This window comes from Cervus elaphus, chromosome 11 (genome assembly GCF_910594005.1).
Source record: "Cervus elaphus chromosome 11, mCerEla1.1, whole genome shotgun sequence".
Classification (NCBI taxonomy): Eukaryota; Metazoa; Chordata; class Mammalia; order Artiodactyla; family Cervidae; genus Cervus; species Cervus elaphus.
The window spans coordinates 50,473,162-50,494,770 of NC_057825.1; positions in this window are offsets into that span (position 1 = coordinate 50,473,162).

Consider the following 21,609-nt stretch of genomic DNA (forward strand, 5'->3'; position numbering starts at 1 on the left):
TAGAATGTATGATTCTATTCGGTTACACAGATAATTAGGGTATAGGTACGAGCCCTGGGGCTCTTCTTTCGGGAGGGCTGGTTTTCCCGTTGGTATGTCATTTCCATAGATACTGGGCATAGAGCTCAAAGTCCACAGTCCGGCCCAAGATGGAGTCCTGCTTTCAAGGTAGAGCCTGTTCTGTCCGTTTCCTCTTTCAAGCTGAGTCCCTTTGCAGGAACTGCCTCAATCAGAGGGAACTCATTGCCCTTGTGAGTGGTCAGTGTGCAGATACAAAGTCCAGATTGCTTTGATTTAATTCAAGACAAATCTAAACAGTAGCCTCCCTCTGGAACTCCCCCGGAAATTAGTGAGACTTCTGTTGTAAATGCCTGAAAGTTCAACTTTTCTCCTAACCTGTCTGTCCAACCTCACTGACTCATAGATATTGCTCCTAGGAAAGTGCTCCAGGGAACCTATTGGAGGCAAATTTGCTTATCAGAATATGTTTCCTGCCTTACCCCACCTAAACCAATAAAGTTGGCATAACAGTAATGCCTGTTATTGTGAGTATATTGTGAGTATAAGTGAGGTTTTAGATATGCAGTGTTTGTAATAGGAACACTTAACAAATGCCCTTATTTTATTTTATTTTTTTATTTTTTTTTAAATTTTTTATTTTATTTTATTTTTTTTAATTAGTTGGAGGCTAATTACTTCACAACATTTCAGTGGGTTTTGTCATACGCTCTTATTTTAAAATGGGATGTTAAAAAGGGACCTTCTCTTGTTTCAGGATTTTAGTTAAAGCGACAAAACTCAGGATTAGCTTTGTGAGGTGAGCAATTTTATATATTTAAAAGTAAGTGCTAGATACATCCTTGCAGAACTTATAAAAGATATGAGAACTGGTTCTGTCTTGCTCTACCACAATAATAAAATTCTAGCCTATAGAAAACATTAGATTACAGACTTAGATTTTTTTGAAAGGAGTCTGTTCAAGTATAGATATATTTGGTTTCCCTTCTTGTCTCCTACTCCAAGGGCTTTTCCGGTGGATCAGTGGTAAAGAATCTCCTACAATGCAGGAAATGCAGGAGATATGGGTTCGACCCATGGATTGGGAAGATCCTTTGGAGAAATAAATAGTAACCCACTCAGGAACTCTTGCCAGGAAAATCTCATGGATGGATGAGCCTGGTGGGTTACAGTCCAAGGCAAAGAGCTGCAAAGAGTCAGACACTACTGAAGCAATTGAGCACTTGTGCATGCACTGCTACTCCAAGCATGTACAGGAGACTCAGGGAACCATGGTGAAAGAAATTTGGGAAAAACTACATGTGTACCAAGAGTTGTGAGTGTAGACCTGAACCCAGATCCTGGGACCACTTTTCCCACAGAATATACTGGAGGAGGGAAGCAGGCTGGAGTTGCCTGGGATGGCAAGCCAAGGAAAGAGCAGATAGTGTTGGGCAAAAATCACTTCTGCCATTTGCCAGGCAAAGAAGTATTTGTTACCAATGCAGAAGCAACTCCTGCAGAGCACTTGTGTGTCTAACGGATACAGTGGCTTGCCTGTATGGGTAGAGATTTATAGCAGGAGCCTGCGGGTGGTGGTATGAATATAGTCAGGACGTAGAGAGGAAGCTTGCAATGGTTTAGCCCAAAACTGCAATGCTTCTTCAGGGACTGGCAACATAGAAGGTGGCATCAGGAGGTAATTTCCAAAGATAGTACAAACGTGCTCATGGAAGATGTTTGTCTCATGAAAAAATGGATGTTTACCATGGAAGAAATTATAAGCAGCCAGATTATAAAGACTCTTATTTTCTCTAATCCCTTCTTCCTATGATATAATCTTGGAAGAAGTAGTAACAAGAGCTTTTAAGCCTATCTGTAAATCATTTGCTATTACTCCTGTCAAAAGTGGCATCTAGTTGTTTATGAGAGCTGGGCTGGGGAGTGGGACTATTAGATCTCTGGGATCCCCCTTCTCTAAATCTTACATGAATAAGATGTAAAGGCTCCATGATGTCAGTGGTGATGCTCTCTGAGTTGTAGGCTATGAGTGACTTTAATTTTTTTTTTTCATTTATTTGCATTTTCTCAATGTCTATCTTGAACAAGTATTACAGAAGTAAATAATAAATATATAAAATATGTAAATATCTATAAAGGTAATAAAATAAAACCACTTTTTATCTTTAAAAAATGGCGTCTAATTTCCCCAGCCTTGAAATGAGCCAACCTTATTAAATGCATTGCATTTTCTGTATCCATGTTTTGACTGTGATAATATTTTGCACAATGTAGATGGATCCTTATTATCAGTTTTTCTTTAAATAAGAAGGTAATCACATTAAAGTTATTATCATAGTAGGCTTGTTACTATTATTTCAGCTACACTGTTTTGCTTTCTATTTTCTTGTTTCAATTTTCTTCCTATGCATTGTGTAAACCAGGAGTAGTTTTCCTCTGGTAAAACGATACACCATAGATGCATTTTCATTCTTCTTATGGTTATATTTAATTCTTTATAAAACAGTTAATCTATATTTCTTAATTTATCACCACTGAGGATGAAATGATCGTTTCATTACATGGAAATGATGTACATATTAGGCGCACTTGTGTTTCCTTTTAACTCACATTCATAAGCTTCTTGTCAACTTCGCTTCTCTACAGTGGTGATTCCCTCTTTATTGCTAGTGATGTTACAATTTTCTGTGGCATTTTTTTCCTTTCCTTAAAGTCTTTCTTTCACTAGGTCATTTTTATTTGTGATTGTAATACATTTTCTTATCTTCTATTTTTCCGTGTTTTACATTAGCCGTATTTCATTTTAATTTCTTTAAGATCACAAATAAATTGCTACCAGATGCACTGCTGATAGATGGACTAAATCTTTTGCAAATGAAGAACTCTCATATCTCTTGAATGCCTTGTTCAAATTTTTCTTTCATTCATAGGCTCTTAAGTTTCAATTCCTTTGTTTTTTTGAAGCAAAAAGTTGTCCAAGACCTTTCCTTTTGCCTTAAATTATAGCTGCAATAGATAGATAAGCACTAGCACATTTTAAATGGAGTTTTTAGACAAGTCTCTACAGGACTGGTGTAAGTATTTTTGTGGATACACCCTAAGGGGATCCCCAATATGTTACACTATTTTATATTCCCTACCCCAGGTTTGAGTGGAACCTGTGACTTGTTTCTCATAAAGACAAAATAGAACAGGTGATGGGATGTCACTCCCTTGGTTAGATTATGTTATACATCATAGGGAGTGAACATCATGTATATATGTTATATAAAAGTATGTAAAATGCCATTTCTAAGGCTCCATCTTAGCCAACTGCAGAGAGACACTCTTATCTGAGCTGTAGCAAGGCAAATATTCATATTGAGAGCTACCTATGAGAAGGGTCGCACATCAGGGAGCTGTGGGTAGCCTGTAGCACTTGGTAACAGGCTCCAATCAGTAGCCAGGAAGAAGCTGGGGCACTCAGCTATACCTACAAGGAAGCGAATTCTGAGAACTGTCTGCATGAGCATGAAAACTGATCCTTTTATAATTGAACCTTCAGAGTAAAACACAGCTTAATCAACACCTCGAAAAGTAATCTTGTGATACTCTGTGCCAAGAACCTGTTACCCATATCCGGACACCTGACCTGTAGGGAATTGTGAGATAACCAATAGATACTGTTTTAAGCTATGAAATTTCTGATAATTTGTTACACAGTGATAGAAAACTGATATATCTATTAATAGTTCCTTGTCAGTTACTCAATCATCCATCTTCAGCCATTTTTATAAAGATGAAGAGACTAGAAGAAGTACTAGAGATAATGTGTACCAGCCAGAAGTACTGAGATAATGTGATGTAATAATACTTAGTGGGTATAAGCCTTGGGCTTTATCTTCCTCCTCTTTATGGTAAAGGAAAGAAAAATTATTCCAACTACAATCAATTCAAATGAGGAGAGCTCCCAAAAGACTACCTATAGAGATTGGGAGTTTCAGAAAGAATTGAATACTGGAATCTCTTGTCCACACACCCACTGAAGGGCTGCAACTAACTGACTCAGGCTGTGATTAAAAAACTCACAAACAAACAAAAAAATCCCAACAACTTCTTGAGAGAACCTTTCATATATCCTTGGAATTTAGAAAACTAGAAAACAAAATGACTGTTTTTGCCCTCCCTTATAAAAGTATGGCTTCTGGCTACAACAGTTTAGGAAGAAAAGTTTTGGGAGAGGAGTCATTAGCATCATAAGGCTTGCTGGTTATTTGGTAAGGCAAGAATCTCTTGAGTTTTCCATGGAGGTTATCCATTAGTTAGTTATCTTGAAAGTTACTCAAGCCAAGATGGTTAGTCAAAATGAAAAGGGCTGAATGGTATGAGGTTATGGGCTATATTATTACAAGCAGCATTTATATGGGGACTGTGAGGGGTCACTCAGAAAACTTATCCCCAAGTCAGGAAACTATACAATGCAGAAATCTATGTGTTGCTTCTAAATAAATCTACAAATGCATAACGCAGGATAGCTTAAGTCTGGTATTTAGCTTCTGCCATAGGGCTTCCAGATGGCACTAGTGGTAAAGAACTCGCCTGCCAATGCAAGAGACCCAAGAGATGCAGAGTCGATCCCTGGGTTGGGAAGATCCCCTGGAGGAGGAAATGACAACCCATTCAAGTATTGTGGCCTGGAGAATCCCATGGACAGAGGAGCCTGGCGAGTTTCAGTTCATGGGATCACAAAGAGTCAGACCAGACAAGACTGAACACACAAGCACACAGATCACTGATATGTCACATCAATGCCAGTGAAGTGGATTTTTCTCTCTCTTCTTATGAAACCTCCTTCCACTAACTTGGCCCTGGAAGATTCAGAAGCAGAAAAAGATGAAGGAAAGGCACATGACAGATGATTGTTTTCTTCTCCAAAGAAATTCCCTAAGTCCTGAGTCGGGCTTCCCAGGCCACTCAATAGTAAAGAATCTGCCTACAAATGCAGGAGATGCAGGTTCAGTCCCTGGGTTGAGAAGATCCCCCAGAGAAGGAAATGGCAACCCACTCCAGTATTCTTTGTCCTGGGAAATCCCATGGACAAAGGAGTCTGATAGGCTACTATCCATGAGGTCTCAAAAGAGTTGGATGTGACTTAGAGATGAAATAGCAACAACAAACCCTGAGTCAAAGTGATAGATTTGGGGTGGAAAAGAAAATTTACCTTTATGGGAGTTGTTGTTTTTAAATTAAACTTTGCTGGACTTTAATTTTTTAACCCTGAGAGTGAACAGTCAGAAATGAAATTTGTTTATAGTATTATCAAGGGACAGAGAAAGGAAATGTAAAAGGACAGTGTCAGAGGCAATAGCTAGAGATAAGTAGAAATAGTCTTTTCTGGTATGCTCCCCATCATGTATAGCCGTTACTGTAATCTCATTGCCTCTTTCTCCCTCATTTATGTATCCCTGGATCAGGGTAGATCTCTTAGACTGCTATTACTAATCCCTACCTCTGATATCCACCCTCACCCCTCCTCAATGTGGAGAGTTTCTTTTTCCATTCTTTTACTTCTGCATTTTTTAAAAAAATTCTTTCAAAGAGAAATCTGAACTGGGAGATGGTATAATTATCTGTCACCAATTCAGTTATTAATTTATTCTGAAGCAAGTAAAGAGGAACTATGGTTATGAGCAATCCTAACTAGAGAGTATCTCCTCTGCATAATTATTTTTCCTTGTGTTTATTAGAAAGTATAACACTAAGAACACATTTTTCAGCTCTAGAGTTCTGTAAGTTTATCTTGTATTCAATGTATACTATTGGGTAATACTGATATTTTTCCTAGAATTTTTTTCTGCTAGAGTTGGGGGCAATACTACATTCTGGGTATGATGTATAGTACTCCTAGAGTTTGGAATTTTCTGGCTTTAGAATATATTGGTTACCCCAGTGAGGACTGGCTAGACCAGATCAATTGTCCACAGACTTCTTAATCATGGGGTTGAATGTACTTCCCCAGTATTTCCTTTAATGTCTGTTGGCTGGGAATGGCAAAAATGGATTCATTATGGCCTTAGAAAACCTGAGCATTTTTCCCATGCACAGTTGTTGTCGTTGTTTAGTCAGTCATGTCCAACTTTTGACTCTTTTGCGACCCCATGGGCTGTAGCCCGCCAGGTTCCTCTGTCCATAGGCTCTCCCAGGCAAGAATACTGGAGTAGTGAGAGAGTCAATTTTTAGGTAAGTTGATAAGAAGTCTAGGATCACTGAGGAGGAGAAAGAGGTTTGGGGCACTCGAAGAGGAAATAGAGGTCTGGAATAATCAAGGAAGAGAAAAGGACAAACTTTTTTTTTTTTCCTACATTCCTTAGTCTTAGTCATATAAAACATTTTCTTTAGGTCAGGAGCTGATGATTACACAATAAAACAACTCAGTTTAAACTCTGTACTAAGGATTATAACACAGCAACGTATCCTGCTTGAGGACAGTTTCTCCTTCTTGATAAACTTTCTGACTAATCCTGTTACCTTAAAATATATATTATGGGAGTGAATCCAGAAAGATCTTTCTCTTGTTAGTTCTAATCCTGTCATCTTAAAGTGTAAATTGTGGGCATGGATCTACTAAAATCTTTACAAACTTGAGACATTCTTTTGATTTATTGTAATAACCAATTAAAAAAGTATACAGCTCCCTTGCTAAGACGAGCTAGGGGGGCACTCTCCATCCCCCATCTGATGTCTGTCTCGGAAGCTTTCTCTGCCCCTTTTCATACTTTAATAGAACTCTGCTACACAAAAGCTCCTGAGTGATCAAGCCCGATCCCTGGTCCCAAAGTTAAACCTTCTTCGGAGATCATAAATCCGACACCTTTCGCTGTAAACTATCAGTAGGTTGCCATATCCTTCTCTGGGGGATCGCCCCTATCCAGGGATTGAGCCCACCTCTCCTGCATTGCAGGCCAATTCTTGACTGCTGAGCCACTGGGGAAGCCCTTGTCCCAGGTTCTTGCTCCTCCAAATTAGGAAATTCTCCCTCAGACTTCACAAATAATCTCCCATGCTGAAGGAAAACCTTAGTATTATTGACAAGTGACTGAGCATAGCATAAAGATAACCATAAGCACTACCTTATTATTCAGAAGTACGAGTGACTGACCATACTTTTGTTTCAGATACTCCTGGTTTATATTCATTTTCATGGTATAATAAATATGATAAAAAGTATAAATAAAGCTTCATTTATTTTCCAAAATAACTTGACTAGGGCTAGGTAATTTATATAGTTACCCTATTGAGAAGTTAAGTCAAACATCATTCCAAGCTTTTTATTACCCAAGCCTCCTTATACTTAGAGGCTCATTGTTGCTGACTCAGAATGTTCTCGATTCTTGATGAATGAAAGGGCTCCAAATAGAGTGAGAATGATCTCATTTCCCATGCCCTGCTTTTATCTGCAGATGTTGCCCTCTGTCACTTAATTTACAAAATAATGTGTTAATTTTTTTAGGAAAAACATTTGAAATTTAGTCCATGGTGACTTATTTTTCAATTTGCTTGCACCTACTCTATAGGTTGTCAGAATCCTTGTTTTATGAAAGAAAGCCTCAGTGAATATTTTCCCAACTGATTTTTCCCTCTAGATTTTACAGAATTTTCACTTTCTCTCTAGGAAAATAGATTCTGTGTAGACAGAGAATGTAACTTATAGACCTTGGAGCTTGTAAGGGAATTTCAAGATCTTCTAGTCCAGTGGTTTATCTGGTTAAAAATCAAAGTACCTAGGGCATATTCCACAAATTAGTATTTTTCACAGAGTCCTTTGGTGCTTTTGATGAATAGAGAATTTTGGAAATCTCTGGACTGGTCTTACTTTTCAGGCATTTGAATGGCTTGATTGGCTATATGTATATATTCAGTTATGCTTCAATCTGTAGCAGAATCAAATAAGCAAAAGTTGGGGTTAGATTGAATCCTGTTTCTTACAGGATTCCATTCCTTTCTGCAATCTTTCTTTGAAACTTTATACGTATATAATAAATGATGACTGGAAGTGTTTTAATTTCTACTCCATCCTCATCTCTGGGCAGCAATCTAGATGGCTTAGAGTCAATTTGCTTTTCTTCTCTTAAGTGTCATCAAGTTTAAATTGTTTTCTGCCCTTCTAGAAGATTTCTCTCCGTTAACGCTATGGAGGAAGAACAACTCATTGAGCCGACAGGAGTAAGAGTAGCAGGATTAGCTGGGTTTCAGAAATGATATGTGGTTGCAGGGTGTAAAATCAACAGAGATTCATATCCTGAAAGACTAGGTAAACTATTGTAGCTGCTGCCATTATTTTTTTTAGTTCACAAGTCTGCAGGAAAAGCAACAAGGTCAGCTATAACTATATTTGAATTCTCTGGTTTTGTTATCAGCAAAACTGATTAACACTGCCTTCCACTCTGTGTGGTATTTTTAAGGGAAGCAGAGGTAATTAGATGGCTATGCAGAAGTATTTGAGGAGTCAAACAGAGTTAAGTGAAGCCAATGACTAATGAAAATATAATACTGATTATTTTCACCTAATTAACCTCTGAGGTGCTCTGATGCCTGGCCAGAATATGAAATTGGTAAAAACAAAAAATACATATATATTTCTTTTTAATCTTCTCTTTTATTTCCTCTTTACAACCAAGCACTGGGGGATTGGTTCTTTTTAAAATTATTTAGTATTCACACTAGTCTGCTTTCCCCAAGTGTAAGCAAAAATCTATCTTACTGGTTATTTGATTCAAGGACGGCATGGCCCTCAGTATCAGTTATTGGCATTTGATTTTAGATATCATTTGATATCTAAATTGGCATTTGATATTAGATATTTGATTTTTAGATATTTTGTAACTGTATATGAATTTTATCCCTGAGCCTATGACATACAGAGAATGAGGGAGCCGTCCTGGCATTGGACAACTTTCAGAATTTAGAGTTGCACTGTGCCTAATCAAAGATCAGACTATTTTGTTTATTCATTACTAAAATTCAGACAAATAATTTATATCTTCCTCAAAGCACAAGTTTCCTCAAGAATTATAACTGAAACTGTCATTCTCATTCTAATGAATCAGTATAAACATAAGACCATGAAGGTTAATGGTAATTGCAAAATGGGTAAACCTTTAAATAATTCAAAATGTTCTGAGTCAGATTCTAAAATGTCTGGATGATTATTTGCTAATATGTTTATAGCTTTTTAAAGCTTACAAAGGGCTCTAGAATATAAACTCTTATTTAAGGCTCATCACAGAACATGAAGATGAGTTCTATGAAATAAAGTACACAATAAATTAAAAAAAAAAGATGAGTTCTATGATCTTTGTTTTATAGATTAATTAACAGAGCTGAAGATGATACCTTAGGTTCCTAACTCAAGTCTTCTGGCTCCCAGTCTATTGATTTCTCCATTTCACAGATCATTCAATCACCCTGTTATTATGGTATGTATGCCACAATACATAATACATATTTCCATCATTGTAATTATTTAAGATCGCAGAGAATATATTTGACTGTCAGTGAAGCACAGGTGATATTGAAGAAAAACTTCTGGACTAAGACTTAAAAATAGATCCAACTATCTGGGTTCTAACTTCTGCTATCTACATGTACTTGACTAGGCTGTGTAAACATCTCTGAAATTCACTTCTCTTTTATTTGAAAGTGATTCTGAAGATTTCTAATGAACCATATTTTCAGGTTTCTATAGCAATGTTGTTCTTAAAAGAACAACAGTTTAGTACTCATGAGTGTGTCATTAGGACTATAAGCAGAGTTCAACAGGAAGTTTCTTCTGCCCCTCTAGGCATTGACTGGGGCCATTATCTTGGCTGCATTTAGTTAGAAGTGGGGTTGGGCTGAGAGATACAGTAGTTTCCCTAACATGTTTGGTACTCAGCATTCTTCCATGTGGTCTCTACCTCTGTCTTTGGCTCTTTCCATGTAATGTGTCATCATTCAATCGTCCTTCCTAGTCTTTTCATTTTGTGCCTAACTTCCAGGGGAGAAGGAAAGGAAGATGTCATCTTCTTAAAGGTTAAGCCTAAAATTGGCACACATTACTTCCTCTGCATTCTGTTGGCCAAATCAAGTCTCAAGGCCAGCCCAGATTCAAGGAAGGGAAAATAAATGTCATCTCTTCATGGGGGAAGAGTAGGCACACATGAGAAAAGAAGATATTAGAAATCACACTTTAGAAATCACACTTTAGAAATCACACCACTATCAACCTTACATGGTTATTGTAGCTACTCATTACGAGACTGAATGTTACATTTGTTTAAAACATGGATAGTGATTGGGTACCTATTACAGGAAAACTGTTCTATGCTGTGATTATACAGTTGTAGACAAAGCAGATGTTTTTTCTTCCTTGTGATAGTATAAATGGTGACTCTCAACCAAATAAATACATAGAAAAGCATTTAATTATAAACATAACAAGGAAAATTATAAAATGCTAAAGTACAACACCCTGACTTAGACTGATAGGTCAGGAAAAACCTCTGAGCAAAGGATATTTGTGTTGAGAGCTTCAGTCCAGGTTGGAGTTAGCCACGTGAAAACAAGGAAAAGAACATTTCAGGCAGAGCCCACAGCACGTGGGATGACTGAATGCTCAGTGTGGCTGGAGGGTACAGGTCCAGAGAGTGGGGCATGCAAATGACCCTGGAGACACAGGCTAGGTAGCATTGTTATTACTGTATGAATGTTCCTCAATTCATTCAGATGTGAAAAGCCAATTCAGTCAAAGGTGTATCCATGTAGGCATATTACAGCTTGGCTGAATGTGACTGAATAAATGAATGCTCAAAGAGTCTCTCACTTTCTCCTTTCTGTTAAGGATGTTCCCACAGTTACAGACAGGTATGTGTAGGCAGGAAGAAGAAAAGAAAAAAAATTCAAAGTTAGCAATTCAGGAACTTATTTTATAAAACAAGCTCATTTCTCCTTTCTGAGCATCTATAATTCCTAATGTTATTACTCTTATGACTTCTACATCACTGAGTTTGTGATCTTACCTGTAAATTCAATCTGCACCAGGCCTGCAAACATAAAATTATACAAATTAATACCTTAATTGAGTTGACAAAGTCCAAATGAAAATGACTGCCACTTAAATTTTAATTATGTGAGCAAAACAGAAACCATGTTCTAAATGTAATATTTTTTTCTCAAGAAAGCAAAGCTCAAAACCAAATAATAAATTCAAAGTCAAGCAGTTAGAACAGGCTCTAAATCATCATACATCTTGGATATCTCTGCTTGGTACAGGAAGAATAAGTTTAAAAAGATACATTGCCTCCTGAAAGAGAAAAATAATCTGCTAGATAGCAATTTGCACCAATTCACCACCTATTTACTGCATATTTATTGTGTGCTTAGCCCCATGCAGTGTATTTAAGGAAGATACAAAGAAATGTATGATGCTCTGAAACTCACAGTGTTGCTGAATGCACAAAAGCAGTCTCATCAGGAAGTCAAAATGGCAGAATAATGTAGCATGAAGAATATCACAACCAGTTATATTGACAAAATGTTCCTGAACTTTAGAGGCTACTTCCTGTGTGTAAAAACAAATAAGATCACCTAGATCCACTGAGGTCTGAATAAATAGCCACTACAACCAGGCACTGTGATATCTTTATTGTCTTCCCAGCATTCATTCCCCTCATCTTCTTTCCACCTGTGGTTATGGGTATATAACCCAGAAAAAACAGCCTGTGTCTTAGGTCTTTCGACTCAGTTGTTGGGTGAGCTGGGACACATGCTTGAAGTGAATCTCAGCTCTCACCTTGGGGTGCAGGGATGTATCCTCAATCTCATAATCCAAGGATTACTGATGATTGTTTGGGAGACACAGAAAGATATCTGCTTGAGTTGTTGTTGTTCAGCCGCTAAGTCATGCCTGACTCTGCAACCTCATGGAATGTAACACACCAGGCTCCTCTGTCCTCTACTATCTCCCAGAGTTTGCTCAAATTCATGTCCATTGAGTCAGTGATGCTATCTAACCGTTTCATCCTCTTCTGCCCCCTTCTCTTTTTGCATTAAGGTCTTTTCCAATCAGTCAGCTCTTCATATCAAGTGGCCAAATTATTGGAGCTTCAGCTTCAGCATCGCCTCTTCCAATGAATATTTAAGGTTATCTGCTTGAGAATGGACTCTTGACTGAGCAGATGTTGACCTAAGATTTAAGAGATGGAAAAAGAATTGCTTGAAGCATTTTCATTGCTTTATTTTGAAAATTGTATTTATCCTTAGTAATCTAACAGATAAGAAGGCTACCAGCTCTTGAATGATTCAAGATGCTCAGTCAATGCTGTGCTGTGCTTAGCCCCTCAGTTGTGTCTGACTTGTTGTGACCCCATGGAGCCCGGCAGGCTCCGCTGTCCATGGGGATTCTCCAGGCACGAATACTGAAGTGGGTTGCCATGGTCTCCTGCAGGGGATCTTCCTAACCCAGGGATCTAACCGAGGTCTCCCACCATTGCAGGCAGATTCTTCACCATCTGAACCACCAGGGAAGCCCAAGAATACTAGAGAGGGTAGGCTATCCCTTCTTTAGGGGATCTTCCCAACCCAGGAATTGAACCTGGGTCTCCTGCACTGCAGGCAAATTCTTTACCAGCTGAGCTACCAGATAAGCCTTGTTCAGTCAATGCTGTTATTATTCCATGGCCCAGTGGTGTCCAACTCTTTGAGACACTCTTTGTTCAGTTAATACCTACTTTCAATTATACTGGTGAGAGCAATGGTCAAAGAACCCTAAAAATTTCTCTTATGCTGAGAATTCATGACACTAATTGCTTACAAGACTCACTTCTGGCACCAGACCTGACCAGTGTCTCCAATTTGAAACTGATGACCATTTGGTGAGTGGAGTAAGTTAATCATATTAGCTGGAATGGAAAGAAGAAAGAAAAGATAGAAGGAAGGAATGAAAGGATGGGGAAGAAAAGATAGAAAATCATGCTTAATTCCTAGCTACATAATAAAGAATACCATGGATATTACCCCTCAGTATGCTTACATAGACCTAAACATCTAATCTGTAACCATAAGCAATACATATGGGTTGTTTAAACAGGGTAGAATTATCTGTTTGTTAAACAACGATTACCCTGTTGTTAAAACAGAGTATGATTTTAAGTGTATTGTATTAGTGTTTAAAGGGAGATTTCATGTGATATTCAACTGTGTATTGGTTGAACCTAGCACAGTACTGGGGTTTCTGGTTAAAGAAATTTCAAGTTTTTTTAACAAATATGTCAGCAATGAGCGAGGGTTGTCTGTCAGTACTTTGTATTGGGTTTAATGAGAGATCACAAGAGTTCTGGAAGCAAAACAAGAGAAACATGGTGAATCTAATATGTACATACATATATGATTATATGTATATATATATATATATATATTTGCCTGTGCAACAAGAGATAAAATGCTAGAACTAAGATTACAGAAGTAAGTTTGGTGCTTTCCAGGGAGAAGATTGGAAAATGTTAAGCCTCTATTCTATTTGGCATTCAACAATGCCCAGGAGTAATAACTTTGTTGCTCTTGACATTCTCTATATTCTTTCTTAATTAGTTATTTTTTCACACCTCCCATGGAAGGCAAGATCATATTATTAGCAGTTATTCACAATATACCAATGAGATGATCTGTCCAAACAAGGAGAAGCCCACACAGCCCCGAAGATATGCAACTTTACTCTGAGGAGTGTCACATTGCAGTACTTTTTTAAAATGACTTTTAAAAACAATTCAAATGATACATGTATTGCTTGTAATGATAATATTGATATTTTTTTTTTCTTGATGTAACACTTCATAGTTTCCAAAACACTATAGATGCTACTAATTGCTACCATAAGGAAATACCTCTATTGATGATCTCTGTGGATACAGGTATATGTTCTCCCAGTCAGGAACTGGGAGAATGTAGATTTGTTCTAGACAAAGAAGAGTGATCACCTGTGTCCCCCTACTAAGAACCAAAGAAAATAACTGAGCTATCTGATGGTGACAAAGGATTGTAATAGCATGTTTGATCCACTGAGGATTCCCACTTCACAAAGGTAAGCTATTAAGAGCCTCAGCTCCCTGTCAGCCCCACTGACAAGCTAAGTCTTAGTGGCTACAAAAATATGCCTTCAAGGCAAATGGTAAAGTTACTTTCTGAGAGTCAGATCACCAAGTATAAGCTCAGAATGCGAAGATCAATCAGATGGAAATATCCCTGTGGCTAAGAGACGTGGAACATATCCAAGTCCAATTAATATAACCAGGCTATATATTCAAGCTGAATACCACTAAAGCAAGTGGTGATCTAATCAATACCATTTAGGCCTTCCCTAAATCTATTCAAATTTTTTATTGATTGCATTTTTTAAGTGGTAGGCATCACAATGTTAGGAACTAGCGATGCAAAGGGATTTGTAATACATTAAGAGAGGCATGTATATAAAGATATACATGTATATAAAGATACATGTATAATGACAGGGCCATGTAAGTGTGTTATAATAGAGACATTTACAAAGTGTGTGAAACTAAGCAAAGGCAGCTAACCCTTTTCAGAACCAAAGGTAGTCAAGAAAGAGCTTACGGAGAAATCTGTTTGAGCTGACTCTTCAAGACTGAGTATTGCAGAGGTCACCATAATGGTAAGGGGTATTGAAAATGTCTTATAATGCAGACATTTTTCAACATAATATAAATAATACATTTTCAGTAGGCTTGAAGAGAGAGGATTGTTAATATCTTACATACCTCTGTATACCAAAGGAATCATTTTGTGGAGAGTCTTTTAAAAATATCATTTATTTTGAAGAGTTTTCTGTGATAAAATTATTTTTCTAAGAATTTTAATGTCTCCACTCCACTGGGTATTAGAGCTGGAGAGGAGCTGAGAGACCTGCTGCTCAGCGACCTGCCTGGCAGCTGACCCAGTGAGGACGGCAAAGCAGGGGCCCAGCCGAGACTGAGCTCCTCTCTCTTACTAGACACAGAGGATGGTCCTGGGGACAAACTACCATCGAGATACATGGAGAGAAAGATGAACAGGTAGAGGGTGGCTGGGTAGAGAGATGGATAGTGATTGACAGGTAGGTACCAAAGAAGATAACTGTAAGCAAGGGTTACTGCTTTAAAGAGTTGATAGTCCAAGTAGGCAGCAGGCCTCAGAGGTGTTGATTAGGTAGGAAAAGTACTCACTCAGATGTGACCATAGAAAAGTGAGTTTTGATTCAGGTCTGAAGAATGGTTGGGTGCACTGAAACTTGTGGCACAAAAGTAAATTTAAAGAAAAACAAAAAGAAGGTTGCCATGGCAAAACTTTAGTCTTAGTTTGAACATAAAGGTGCTATTTTTGCACAATGTTAATGAAATGTAGCAGGTGTACTAGAAGTACCATTGATTAGGGAACATTCAAAGTTTGGAAAGTGGCAAGGGATATAAATGGTTCCGTGCTGGGAGCTGTATAATACGCTGTTGAATTTCATAATAGGATCCCTTTGGTGTACCGAGGTATATAGCACATAAACATTCCTCCCCCCTCCAAATCTATTACACTTGAAGACCATGACAGTCTTTGAAAATCTGGGATTGACAGATTAATATAAAAAAAGCAATTAGTCCTTTTACAGGTGGGAAAAATAGGAAAAATGAGGGTTTAAGAAAGAAGAGAATGTGCACAAAAGATTATGGAATGTTTTGGAGACAGGGAATTCGACTGAGTGTGTAATTTGAGGGAGGAAATATTGCTTAGTACTTTGGGATGGTGGGAGAAAACCCATGAGGCAAAGATAGTAATAAGGTTATAAGGTTATAAAGATTATAAGAAGAGGACTAATATGAGCAAACGGTGCAGATAAAAAGCTCACTTCAGCATCTTCAATGAAAGGTTGGTTAAGGAAGAGATGGTTGAAAGAAAGAGATTTTAAGGCAGCAAATATTTATATAGATTTTAAGAACCATTTCAGATTAAGGGAATGGACAAGAGATGTCGAGGCACTCAGAGAGTACTGTCTATTGCCCACAAGAAGGAGAGAGAGAAAGAAATAATTATACAGGATCCTGATAAGAGATGGTGTCATAGGAGGAACGGCTCATGGTGGGAGTGGTGGTGGTGGTGAGGTTTGGCACCAAAGCAGGAGGTGAACAGGCAGAACATACCCCACCCTTTCTCTCCTCCCATACTCCAGTCTTCTGTTGGTGCCTCCCACTGGTGAATTTAATTTTAAACTGACCAGAAGAGCTGCCCAGGTGATTTATTCACCAGTTATCAGCCTCTTGGGACACAAATCAAGGTAGAAAGAAAGAATATGAAAGAAAAGGGCCAGTGGCAAAAGGAAACTGACAAGAACAACAGATTGGGAAGAAAAATTGTTGACTGGCTCTTCCAAAGACAAAGAGATATTTCATTCAAGATCTTCTGGTTCTTGTAGTTCTGATTTTAGTTCTGATTTTTTTTTTCTTCCAAGCATTGTTTTAATAAATTAACATGACTTTTGGGATTTCATGACAGCCAGATGTAAGGTGTCTAATTAGCCAATGCAAGCCTTCCTACCTCCTGTTGTCAATAAATATATTTATAACTGGCTCACCTATTAGGTTTTTTCAAAGATAAGTTAGTATGAATTATTCCTTAAGAACTTGATCACCTCTGGGTACTGATTTCAGACATGACCCTTGAGTGAGTTGGCTTCACCAAATTAATAAACATCTATAAGTAACTTGTAAAATTATAATTTGCCACAGTGTAAAATCAGGACTCTCAAACAAGCATAAAATGAATACATGAAATTAATGAGGCAATCAGTAAGATATTGAGACTAGTTGAAATGAGAATTTGAGAAACTTGGTATTCACAAGCAATTTAATAAGGGGATATTAGGAAAAGACAATTGGACTTGATACAAACAATGTAAGTCTTAGAGAATAAAAAAATTCAATATGAGAAGTTATTTTTACAAAGACCAAAATTATTTGAAGCTTTGCTGAACTAAAAGTTGAAAGTTAATCTTGGCCTTACAGAATGGTGAATGTAGTCAAGAGAGCATCAATCAAAATGCAAGCCCACCACTGCAGTGAAAGAACATCCAATATTTTCTTTCGCCTAATTCCAAATTCCAGATACCTTTTCTTAGAATATATTTAAGAATCTGCTAAGCTTCCTTCTCACATTTCTTTATTTTCAGAAGCCTTTTTAGGAAAAGCAAGTCATTACAGTTACATGGAAATTTCTGATTTACCTGAATGTGATGAATCCCAGGTTACTTTCTGGGCAAAAGAACTTGAGAAAATAGAGTGAGGAGAGAAGGAAAAAGGGAGAGAGGGAGAGAGACAGGTGGTGGGGGGAGAGAAGAGGTTATAGAAACTTGATTCTTTATTTTATGTTATACTGTGTTATTTTGCTTTTGAGATGATTATGCTTATTTCAAATTTTAACTTATGCAGAGTCTCCAATTAAATGTGGCTGAACTTTATTTAAATACCCGAGTTCAGTTCAGTTCAGTCACTCAGTAGTGTCCAACTCTTTGAGACTCCATGGACTGCAGCACACCAGGCTTCCCTGTCCATTACCAACTCCCGGAGTTTATTCAAATTCATGTCCATTGAGTCAGTGATGGCATCCAGTCATCTCATCCTCTGTCGTCCCCTTCTCCTCCCACCTTTAATCTTTCCCAGCATCAGGGTCTTTTCCAATGAATCAGCTCTTCGCATCAGGTGGCCAAAGTATTGGGGTTTCAGCTATAACATCAGTTCTTCCATTGAATATTCAGGACTGATTTCCTTTAGGATGGATTCGTTGGGTCTCCTTGCAGTCCAAGGGACTCTCAAGGGTCTTCTCCAACAACACAGTTCAAAAGCATCAGTTCTGCAGTGCTCAGTGTTCTTTATAGTCCAACTCTCACATCCATACATGACTACTGGAAAAACCATAGCTTTCACTAGACAGAGCTTTGCTGGCAAAGTTATGTCTCTGCTTTTTAATATGCTGTCTAGGTTGATCATAGCTTTTCTTCCAAGGAGCAAGCATCTTTTGATTTCATGGCTGCAGTCACCATCTGCAGTGATTTTGGAGCCCCCCAAAATAAAGTCAGTCACTGTTTCCATTGCTTCCCCATCTATTTGCCATGAAGTGATGGGACCGGATGCCAAGATCTTAGTTTTCTGAATGTTGAGTTTTAAGCCAACTTTTCCACTCTCCTCTTTCACTTTCATCAAGAGGTTCTTTAGTTATTCTTTGCTTTCTGCCATAAGGGTAGTGTCATCTGCATATCTGAGGTTATTGATATTTCTCCCAGCAATCTTGATTCCAGTTTGATTCTATGCTTCATCCAGCCCAGCATTTCTCATGATGTACTCTGCATATAAGTTAAATAAGCAGGGTGACAATATACAGCCTTGAATCTAGTTTTAGGGAATATTATAAATAAGGAACAAGGTAATTTCCTGAATTTTTCATAACGTTGGCAAAGTATCTTCATATTGCATTTTTGGCCATGAAAACTTCAACTGGTAGCCAATTATGGCTAAATATCATTATCTTCTCAATTGCATTAAAATGCACTTACAGTACATCTTATAACATAAGATCTTTCCCTCTGAAACACAACAATGGAAATGGAACAAGTTAGTCAAATAAACACTTATAGATATCTCTCCCCTTATTTCCTGGGGATATGTTCTAAGGTCCCCTGTGGATGCCTGAAACCACAGGTAGTACTGAACCCTGCGTATACTGTTGTTTTCTTATACATCCCTACCCATGATAAAGTTTAATTAATAAATGAGGTGCAGTAAGAGAAGTGGTGAAGAATCTGCCTGCCAATGCAGGAGACACAAAAGATGTGGGTTCAGTCCTTGAGTCAGGAAGATCTCCTGGAGAAGGAAATGGTAACCCACTCCAGTATTCTTGCCTGGGAAATACCATGGACATAGGAGCCTAGCAGGCTATAGTCCATGGGGTCGCAAAGAGTCAGACATGATGAGCACAATAGAGAGAGAGAGAGAGGAGACAATATTCAAATTACGAACATCACTGCTACCGTGCTTTGGAGCCATTATTAAGTAAAATAAGGGTTACTTGAACACAAGCCCTGCAAGATCACAGTAGTTAATCTATAACCCAGGTGGCTAAATGCCTAATGTGAAGGATATGCTGGACAAGAGGATTATTCATGTCCCGGGCAGGGTAGGATTGATAGCATGACATGACAGAATGGCATGTTATGCAAAATTTATCAATTTTTTATTTCTGGAATTTCATTTAATATTTTTGGACCATGATTTATTGCGAGTAACTAAAACCACAAATTAGGGGGAACTACTATGCTACTATTTATTAAGAAGTTCTCTCTCATAGGTAGTAAGAGTTTAAACTATTAAAAATCTTCTAGATGCCCCACAGGAGGTCTATATTCCTTCACAGGGCATCTTCTAGATGCCTCCACAGGAGACTATATTTGTGATATCTTGTGAGATTATTTCTCTGTCTGTGGATGACACACTGTGGGATTGGATTGTGTTGAGTGTGGGGCACTAGAAATCTTTATCTGAAGTCATTGCTAATTATAATTAACTGATAACTTTTAGTCATTTGAAATGCTGAGCAAAAATATTTTCTTTTGAATTATTTTAAATTTCAGTTTTACTGTCTAACTATCTACATATGTGTATATACAGAGATCATTTTATTTTTCTTCCCTTGAATTTTAAAATTATTTTATCACCCCATTCATGTAGTTTTTTTTTTGTTTTTTGTTTTTTATGAGTTGTATTACTGCACAATACCTCATCTTTTTCCTGCAAAGTATCTTTTCTTCCCCTTGGTGAAATCCTATAAGTCATAACACTGAATTAATGGAACACTCTACTTTGGTTCCAGACTTTTATCAGTTCAGTGATCAGCTACTAATATTCTGGAGCTAAATTTTTAGTAGCACTCATATCCAAGTGTATCATACCAAATTTAGAACTGGGTTTCTCCTTTTGATAGCATTTGGCTTTTAATCTCCTGAATATATATGAAGACCAACATGTTACTTGGAATCAGAATACATGTCCATATTTGCGAGTTGATCTACTTAGTATAATTTGTTCATAACCCTAAAATGAATACTACTGGGGTTTACCCAGTCATTTGTGAAGACATACACAGAGTGGTAAAAAATTTAAGTTGCCTGACACATAGGTTCTTAGCTGACATTAAATAAGGCCAAGTTTTGCCTTTCATTTGATTTTCATTCACAAATGACCACTTATGGAAATGATAGCAAACACTGCAGTGTAGTACGGGAAACTCTAGTTCTGGGCCAGTTGAATACCAACTCTGGCCATCTGTTAGAGGGTGACCTCTAGTAAGTCACTAAACATTTCTGAACCTCATTTTCTCTTATAAAAATTAAGAAAATAGAGTGCACTTAGAGAATTGCTTTTAGGATTTAAAATTATAATCTGTTACAGATGTAGATGTAAATGTAGGTGTAGCTACAGATGTAAATACAGGAAAAAAATCCCCTTTAGTATTCACTAATTCATTGTTAACAATGACTTCATGGAGAGTAGCTACTGCAAATAATGAGAAGCAACAGTATCAGGCTAAATTCAATCAAACTAGTTAAAGAAAAATTTTAATAGGGATTCCAGTGTCATCTCAGAGCAACAGAGACTAGAAAACCCAAGAGAAAAACTTAAATCTATTATAGATGCTAAGAGAATTTAGTAATAAGGCTGGGCCAAAAAAGTATAAAGATCAATATCCTTCACATATACTAATAGTTTTAGGATCTAAAACTATTTTATTTTTCAGTAAGTGTTAGATTATTTCAGGAAATAGCAGGAGCCTGTAATCATTAGATCTAAAACTATTTTATTTTTCAGTAAGTGTTAGATTATTTCAGGAAATAGCAGGAGCCTGTAATCATTAGAAGTAGTTGGAAGTTTGACCTCCATTCCCCTGACACCTGCCCAGCAAGTCTGACAGGTTTTTTTTTTTTTTTAATTTTTATTGAAGGATAATTGCTTTATAGAATTTTGTTGTTTTCTGTCAAACCTCAACACTGACAGATTTTTGATGGTAAAGAACAATGAGCCCTTTTCAGATTCAGATGTTTTACTGCTTATACAGACAATAAAAACACAGAAAACAAAAGTAACAGCTACCTATGTCTCCTGCCCCATAGGATACTACCAAAACTAAAGGGAATAGATGACATACAACATGAGTGCTAGCGGCAACCTGTTGCTGAGCTGCTGATTGACTGCTACCCAGTTTTATAGCTTGCAGCTGTACCGTGAGGGTGAAGGCAAGACAGAACTCTTCATATGTCATTGGAACCTGGGAGAGGATGAGAAACTATCTCATAGATTGATTCTATAATAAGACACAGGTAGTGAGAAATGTTGCTTCTCATGTGACTTTAGCGGTAAAGAACCTGCCTTTCAATATAGGATATGTAATAGGCAAAGGTTCGATCCTTGGGTGGGGAAGATCCTCTGGAGGAGGATGGCAAACCATTCCAGTATTCTTGCTTGGGGAATCCCATGGACAAGGAAGCCTGGCAGG